Source organism: Aplysia californica, unplaced genomic scaffold (assembly GCF_000002075.1).
Source record: "Aplysia californica isolate F4 #8 unplaced genomic scaffold, AplCal3.0 scaffold00015, whole genome shotgun sequence".
Classification (NCBI taxonomy): domain Eukaryota; kingdom Metazoa; phylum Mollusca; class Gastropoda; order Aplysiida; family Aplysiidae; genus Aplysia; species Aplysia californica.
The window spans coordinates 1929913-1939380 of NW_004797285.1; positions in this window are offsets into that span (position 1 = coordinate 1929913).

A 9468-nucleotide genomic window follows, 5' to 3' on the forward strand; every position below is an offset into this window, starting at 1 on the left:
TTATCTTTGTGGAAGTAGATTCTTGAATGCAAAGTGAAAACTCCCAAGGTGTAAAAAGAAGGAGATGATACTGAGTAAATGTTTAAAAAATAGAAAAAGGTAACATAGGTTGAAAGAAACTGCACCCAAGACAATGTCTTGTAAAAAAGTTGACGTGGCTATGAGAATAGAGCCAGTTTGAAAGCAGCGCCAAAAAGGCCTACTCTTTAGGAAAGCTGGAACTCGCTGAGAAAAAACCCAAAAACAAAACAAAACAAGGCAATAAAAAAAGCATTTGGCCACTCTCTGAGTAGGTTTTTGCGTTGAATTGCGAGTGAGAGCTCAAATCTCTCTCTCTCTCTCTCTCTCTCTCTCTCTCTCTCTCTCTCTCTCTCTCTCTCTCTCTCTCTCTCTCTCTCTCTCTCTCTCTCTCTCTTTAGCACACACACACAGTCACTCGCATACATACTGACGCACATACACACTCACTCACACACACATTCACACAAACACACACACACACATGTATGAACATAATTTCCGCAACCGCCAAAGGTACTCAAAACAGAGCTTAAAACACTGAATTGTTCAAAATCAGAGGCCGACTCGGAGTGTGCACTTAAAAGGCTGCAATGCGTTGTCTCCTGAGGGACTGCAGCAGTAATTTGGAATGAATAATATGCCAGCCGAATATGTGTGAAAAAAAAATGTGATGTTGTATGAGCTTTTATGTGTGTGTGGGGGGGCAGTGGTGAGGGGGGTGGGAGCGGTTGGGAGAGAGTGAGTGAGAGAGAGAGAGAGAGAGAGAGAGAGAGAGAGAGAGAGAGAGAGAGAGATATGAAGGGGTAGGGTCAATATACCACCATAAATAAGCTCTAAAACTTATTTTCGTGAAACAGTACAACTCTGTATGTACTCGTTTATCTTAAAATTTTGCTTTTCATGTTTCACGCCAAAATTAGCTTACGGTTGCAAAATCTGTGTGATTTAACTGTGTTAATTGAAAAGCGTTACGGGCACCCTGCACTATCACCTACATTGTGGGTGGCATGTTGAATAATTAAGCAATTATACGTATCTTTAATTCAACTTATATTACGTTGAACTTTATTGTAAATTTGCTTCTCTGGGATGCTGTAATGCTATTCTGTAAAGATCTATGTATCAGATTATATTTGTTTCTCTTCACCGTATTCGTAAATGAATGTCGGCGTTTCCGATGTAGTGGTGAGGCGTCAGTCTGTCGCACACATAAAACCCGAGTTCAATTCCCGTGAGTGGAGAGTCGCACACATAAAACCCGAGTTCAATTCCCGTGAGTGGAGAGTCGCACACATAAAACCCGAGTTCAATTCCCGTGAGTAGAGAGTCGCACACATAAAACCCGAGTTCAATTCCCGTGAGTGGAGAGTCGCACACATAAAACCCGAGTTCAATTCCCGTGAGTAGAGAGTCGCACACATAAAACCCGAGTTCAATTCCCGTGAGTGGAGAGTCGCACACATAAAACCCGAGTTCAATTCCCGTGAGTGGAGAGTCGCACACATAAAACCCGAGTTCAATTCCCGTGAGTGGAGAGTCGCACACATAAAACCCGAGTTCAATTCCCGTGAGTGGAGAGTCGCACACATAAAACCCGAGTTCAATTCCCGTGAGTGGAGAGTCGCACACATAAAACCCGAGTTCAATTCCCGTGAGTGGAGAATCTTTATTAATGTATCTCTGTCTTTCTGCTTGGACGTGGTATCCCTCTCAAGCTGTGTTGGCTCTAACAGGCAGGGTCGAGTCCCGTCTTCTAAATGAATTAATCTGTATCAATGTGGCACAAAAACACCTACATTTAAAAAACCCAGACGAATGAGCGATATTATACAACATTTGACGAAAGGTTGTTCTCATCAGTCACAGACTGCTTCGTTGAGATATGTGGAGATGTGATTCTTATTTGGTGTGTATGTGATGTGATTTATGGACGTCGAAGGTTCAAGTTGGAATCCCAAGGAGAACTGTTCACGGTGACATTTTTATTCTCGACTGACGTCATGACCCGCTGATCGAGCCTTGTGACAGGATTAAATCCCAATGTATGTATGTTCACACCATTTTTAAGCTAAAAAATATCGACGACCAAAACCAGTAAAGTTGTTTTTAAAAAAATCAGGAAAAGTATATTTGTTGTCTCATTTCTTTTAGGAAAAAAACTTGATTTCAGTCTACTCCCCCTCCCTCTTTCTTACACCAACATCTTTTATCAGAGAATATCATTCATGTTAAAGACCTAAGACATTATATTCATCACTTTTGAGGATGAGAATTAGTTGGGATACTCCTTTTGATTTAGTTTCTTCTGAAATGTTATCGTTCATCACCTTCTCACCCTGTATCATGATGTATATAGGCAACGAACACACACTATTCACCCTTCCCTATCCTGGGCTAGACGCTTGGTGTTATTCCATGTTTTCCCTCTTTTCTGTGCGTCAATGTTTGTGACTCATCTCCCCGTTGGACGTGGTGTTCCCTTTGATATGTTGTCGTTCAGCTCCCTGAAAGTATTAATAATAATTTTGATTTAGTTCCTTGGTAGTTGTGCCATCTCTCATTCTCAAGCACCTTGTCTTATCCCAGATTCAGTAGAGCAGGGCCAGTGACTATGTATAGTATGCTTTCCTTCCTCTGCCTTCCCAGTTCTGATCTGCTCCATCTTCTCGGAAAAGAATACAATAGTCGAAGGGCCTTGCGTACATTGTACATGCGAACTCTAATGCGGTGTTCACACATACAGGAGTAGAGTCGACGAGCAATTCCTGGTAAGATAATGCCAAATTTCGGGTTTAATCGTGACAAGAATCTGGCCATGACTGTTGACATTATTGTGTCGGTGAGCACTCGGGGAGACGCTCGCCGAGCAATAATTTAGGACGGCGAGCATATCGCCGAGTGTGTCGCCGAGCCTATTGCCGAGCAATTAGTTTGAATCCTGGCCACTTGCAGAGCCAGGAAACGCAGCGGCTGAGTAAAATTTCATGCGCCGACAAACTCACCGACCATGCTGACCATCTTGCCGACCTGTCGCCGAGTTAGTCGGCGAGCAATGTTATAATATATAAAGAGGGGGCAAAATGTTTTTGTTCATTCCTTCAACATGACTCATATGACACAGACGATGGATGTATACTTCATGTATAAATAATAATGGTGCCCTCGCTGTTGTGCTGGTGCAAGAAGAGGAGAAGAGGAGGAAAAGGAGGAGGAAGAGTAGGAGGAGGAGGACCTGTTGAGTTAGAGCATGGTTCATAAGAACTTAGGACAGTTTGAGAAGCTGATGGCCGAACTGCAAGTTAAAGATGTGGCATCCTTCAGGAACCTCATCAGAGCTTCTCCGGAGTTTTTCCAAGAACTACTGGAGAAATTTGGCCCCACCATCCACAAGGCAAATATTTTCTGGAGGCAGTCACTGGAACATGACATCAAGCTAGTTGTCACTCTTCGATACATGGCAACAGGAAATAGTTACATGCTCGAGGTGTCAACTTTTGCACGCATTGCTTGAGTAACTGACTCCCTGTGCAAGATTTTTACATGGCGAGCATTAATTTAACCAGCAGAGTAGGAAATTTTACACGGCTACCATTCAGATCTCGTCGGCGTGTCACTGTCACTCGGTAACGTATTTCAGCTTTGCACGCTGAGCCATTTCTGATACTCCTCGAGTCCTCCCCGAGTTTTTCCCGATCGAGTTATTGACTCGGCGACTCATTTTTCGCTCGGCAAAAATTTTAAGCATGTTTGACAATTTCGGCAAGCTTCCCGTGTAATAATTTGACATGGCAGGCATGAAATATCTCTCTGGGAGGGAGGCCGATTGCTCGGCGAAATGTATCCAGAGTAGCCCCGACCTGCTGGACTAAGAAATTTGGTCTTACTGGGCTTCGTTACTCCTGTATGTGTGAACACCGCATTAGTCTGTATACATGATGCAAAAGGAATATAATATTAGCATCGCGTTTAGGCCTTATTTTCCTTATGATTTGACTGCCTTTGAGATCCTTAGGCAGAACACGCAGGGAAAAAAATTCAAACAAGAAAAGTGTAAAAAAGAATTTAAAACTCCTCCTTAAGATATCTAGGAAAAATATCTGTTTTGTTTTAGAAAGTCCCTGAACTTATCAAACAGCAGACCTTCTAAGACAACAGTCTATCTTTTAATTGTAATTCAAGAAGGCTACGTTCCATGGCAACCAGAGAGATTGATCTCCGTGACAAATGGAGAATTGTCCGTCCTCGCAGGGCTCACTATCCATTTTTATAGCACAATTTGCCCTGAAATAAGGCAAACGACCTTGGTGCTGCCTCTCAACCCCCCCCCCCCCTTCTAACTCAAGCAGGAGTTTCTCGTTTTTCACCTCCCCTTTATGCTACAGCGTTCTAAAGTGCAACAAGTGAATGCATGCACGCACATTTACGTGTAAACACTGTGAGAGATGGGCAGGAAAGAGAGTGAAAGAAGAGGGGGGGTCCATTGAATTGGGAGTGAGTGGGTGAGTGTTTGAGTGAGTTAGAGAGAGATAGAGAAATAGATATATATATATATAGAGAGAGAGAGATAGATAGATGTAGAGATAGATAGAGAAATAGATATATATATATAGAGAGAGAGAGATAGATAGATGGATAGATAGATAGATAGATAGATAGATAGATAGAGAGAGAGAGAGAGAGAGAGAGAGAGAGAGAGAGAGAGAGAGAGAGAGAGAGAGAGATAGGGAGAGATTCGGTGAGAAGGCAGAGGCGAGTAAAACGAACAAATTGATTTTGTTAGAGCGGAACTGCAAGAAGGGCGTTTTTAAAGTGCCCAGTAAGATCAGAAATGTAACCCTATTGTCGTTTTTTATAGTTTGAATGGCTTAACAAAAAGATCGGACCTACAATCTTTCGATAGAATAAAGGATCAGATTCACACCAAGCCTTCTATGATTTATTTTAAAAAGGTCAAGTAACTGATGTTGCATAAATACGGATAAAAAAACCAAGCACAGTCAGTTGTTGATATATTACTAGGTTGGATAAGAAAGTAATGGAATTTGCTATCGAAGGGCTAACATATTGGCTTGAGTCATAAAAACAAAGCAAATAAATATAGGAGATTTTTGTGACGTCACTCATGATCACTGTATTACGTCACAGGTTTGCTCTAAAGAAGAAACAAGACCAGGTTTACAAAAGAAGATCCATATTATAGTGTGGTCAAAAATCCGGCACACAACTTGTTATCAAATATTTCGAAAAGTGTTGTGAACAATCATATTCTCCTCGAGACGGAAATTTATAATATTTCTAATAAATATATTTTAAAAAGTTTTTTGATATAGTCTCAATTGTTGCGGGAAAATATGAACAGGTTAAGACAACTTGAGACAAACTGTTCTGCTAAGTATGGAGAACAATGATTTATCCGTTAAAGAGATATTTGAGGATAAGTTGCGCCACGAATTTTTGACTGCACTATACATCGTTATGCACTGTTGGCAAATAACCAAAATCAAATTCTTCAAAATTTGTAGAGTGTTTGGGGAGAATCTGCTCTTTCATACAACATAGTTTATAGTTGAGTAAGAGAATTCAGTAAGTAGAGAAACATTGGATTTTTTATGATCTACATTCTGGCCACTCTAATTCCTCTGTGAAAGAGACAGCTGTTATTGTTATCTAGCGTAATATTGGGCAAGAACCCCATACCTCATGAACAAGAACTTAAAAATAGGTCTGGACTTTTGTTTGGGTCAGTGAACATATCATTTGTGGATAACTCTATTTGAAAAAAAAAAGTGTATCTGTCGGATTTAACTTTTACTTACCGAGGAACACAAAAGACAAAGGATGAAATGTACTACAGAATTGCTCAACATAATGTGTGTACCCCATGGGCCCAAGCGACTTTCAGACATTGTTTTCGGAGACGAAGCGCAGATTCCCTTTTTAGGAATTCCATCAACACTGCTGAATGGCATGTTGATAGGTAAAAAAGCCGACAGACCTGTCATTTTGCGTCCAGAATTTCAAAGCAGAAAGACGTTTTTTGCTGTCTTTTTCAATTACAGTGCCCTCCCCCTTTTTTCCCCGTTGTGGTTGGTATCATGCTATTTAATACTACTATAACTCCATTTCAAAATGTGCAAAAGGGACTGCCCCAGTTGAAAAATACATTTGATGAGTAGGTACCAAAGATCAAAGTCTCTTGCTTGCTCCTCCGTCACAATGCAGCTGGCTCCCCTCAAAACCAGGGACATAACTATGTGCATAAAAGAGCAAGGGATCCAAGTTTTGCCGCATCCAGCCTGTATTCCTGACTTACCTTCTGGTTATTTCCTTATCCCGAAAGAAATGCTTGCTGAACGAAAGTTTGAACGCATTCAGGATCGCAACAGCTGCAAATCCAGAGCTGTGGAGTAAACTGTCGACTATTACACACCAAAAAAAATCATTTTTGAAACGTAATACGGGGTACCCACTACGGCTGGATCGAGCCGATGGCCCGACTCGATCGCCTGAAACTGAAAACAAACACGTTTGTTTTTTAGGCGACCGAGTCGGGCGATCGGTCAATCCCATCCGTAGCGCGCACCCCGTATAAGATGGCATTTTCACCCCCCCCCCCCCTCCCCCCTTCCTATACATTTTTTTTTTCAGGCAAATGTCTGATGTGTAGACATTCGATTTTGTTGTTGTTTATTTTTGTATTGTTTCTTTCTTTTTCCGGAAAAGGGGTTGGGGTGGAGGAGGGGGTCAGACTTACTCAGTTTGTTCTTTGCTACACCACTAAAGCGAGTTTAGAACAAAGTGTATGTTTGAAGATTCAGTAATGCTATCGCAATGACAAATTGGCCCGGAAGGAATCTAGGGCAATCGAATCTCAATCAATCTTTCTTTTAATACTCTGATTTATGAATTTGTTCTAGCCCCTTCTTTTCCTCAGGACTAGGGGTATTGTTGAGCTGTTGGGCAGAGGAAAGAAACAGATGGAACAAGACCATGGGGGATAAACCTTCGATTGAAGAATTAGCCATGTGAATTTACTGGACAAAGACAGATTGGAAGACAGTTTCATAGACATCTCATCTTGCTCAATCTTTTAGAAGCTTTGTTGTTGAAGTTTAACAAGTAGAAAATCTATGTCTTTTCAAGAGCAGAATATTTCGCTCCTCACCGGGGCATAATCTTGAAAGATAATATTACGAGAGGAACAAGAAAGACCTGGACTCAAACGGGCTCGAACTCAAATCTTGTGTGGGTGAAAGTTATGAGCACATGGGCAACTGCAGCTAACATTACTATTGGGGCTGACTTGTGGTGACAGTCATAGTGTACGAACTTTGTTCGATGGGAAAACAAGAGCTCGCCAAACTTTTTTCCGTATTGATTCCCCTTTTGTTCTCCATTTTCCCACGCTTCAGCAATACTGTATCGACCACTTTTTACAAACTTATCAGCTAAATTTTTTTCACGTGATCAGCTCTCTCACAAAGAACTTGATAATGCCATCCTTGAAAAAACTTCAGATTATTATAACATGAAGCGTTATGCATTACTGTTTATAATGATACACGAAAGGGGGAGGGGGGGCGCTCCATTGAAGTTCAAGAGTTGTGATCCTGACACAAATGTCGAAGTTGCGTTTGTCGCCGCTTTCGCGGCCTAGAGTTCGGAGGCATGCCAGTTAGTTACAGGCCCAGTTTGTCAAAAGCCAGGTTTGTCACAAGCCCAGTTAGTCACAGGCCCTAAAGACCCTCTAAAATGTCAATTCAGTTTGTATTTTTCAATATTATTTCCTTTTGTGTATGCAAATCAAAGCAAATTTAGATTACTCGGTAAAATGTCAACAATGAATGTTCTTTCGTTTAAAAAAAATCAATTTAAAAAAATCAATTCATAGTGAGTGACAAACTTTAGTTTGTCCTGCGACAAACTGGGCTTGTGACAAACTGGGCAGTCCCCGTTCGCCTCTCATTCAAAAGTCGCGGATTCGAATCCGTGGAGCGACGGAAAATGTTTCTCCTCTAAAATTGTCTTCTTTCACCGCCTTTCTTGCACTCTAGCAATGTTCTGTCGTCTGCTTCCGTCTCCACTTTCTGCCTCCACTCCTTCACTTCCTTTGCCACCTCCTCTGGGCTCCTAAATCTTTCCTAAGCCGTTCTACTGCTACTCCTTGGCTCCTTCTTACTGCTGTCTTTCAGCCACACCCATGATCTTCTGGTAGGAAAGATCTACACCTAACTTTCTCGGACAAGGGCAAAAAAACTCGAAAGTCCCGTGTGCAAGTTCCACACGTCAAAGATCCCTTGTTGGTCTAAAATCGATAAGTGTAGGCTTCAGCCACCACCCGGGCAAAATTCAAAATTTCCCAAATAATGTTTAATGTGTCCCGCGTGCTCATATGACCTTAGGCAGTTGCGAACGTTGTAAAACGCTTTCAAAAAATGTTTGTCGCCTCTGTGTTTGATAATAATGATATAACTTATATTATGCAGGAACATGGCCGAGTAAACATGCAATTAAATCTCACCCGTTGTGATTTTTAATGCCAATGATGCAGGCCGTTTTCGTATCAGCATAGGCTCAAGGCCTTCGGCGTTGTGCTCCTCACACTAGGGTCTGCTTTGTGCAAAAAGATCGGTAGAAATATTTCAATATGGTATCATGTTCATAGTACCAAAGAAAGTAAAATAGGCGTATTGGCTTGCGGCAGTATCAGTCGTGTGGAAAATGTAAGAGACGTTAATACAGCGTGTGAAAAAAAAAAATAAATAAAGGGTCCCCCTTGATTATGATAAAGGAGAATAGAATATACTCATCTGCCTACTGTCAAAAGCGTCATTGACAATCGCATAGCTACATGGGTGGAGGACTGTTAGTCTCTAAGAGGTAAAGGTTTGGAATGCTTAGAATGTTGATATTTGATTGGAAAATGTTGAAAAAGGGAAACTTTTAGGCACAAGCGAAGATTGTAATTCTAGAGACTGATATTATTATTACTTCCGCTGGTCTACGCTTACTAGTCTGATCCCGCTGTTCCGCTATTATCAACAAATGCATAAGAATGAATAAGTGATTCCAGTCAAGTGGGAAGATGAGTTGGCCAGACAAGTATAGGTGACTGTTCACTGTGTGTCATAAAACATAATAATAGCTGAGTATAGTGTCTTGTATGTTACGGTATCTGCTTCAGCCATAATCGTTATGTTAGAATTTTCTCTCCGTCCTGTGGAAATTCTGTGCTGAAAGAAATGAGACCACCAAGTGCATTGCACTGCATGCAAAGATAAGAAGATATTGTATCTGTGTCATGATTTGTTACGAATTTGACAGAAGGTTAAGAACCTACGGTTTGAAACCTGTCTTGGTTATGAGAGTTTTCCCCTGCCTGAGATTCTTCCGATCCGAGCTATTAACTCATGCACGCATTCTGCGTGGCTGCGAGATATATATATA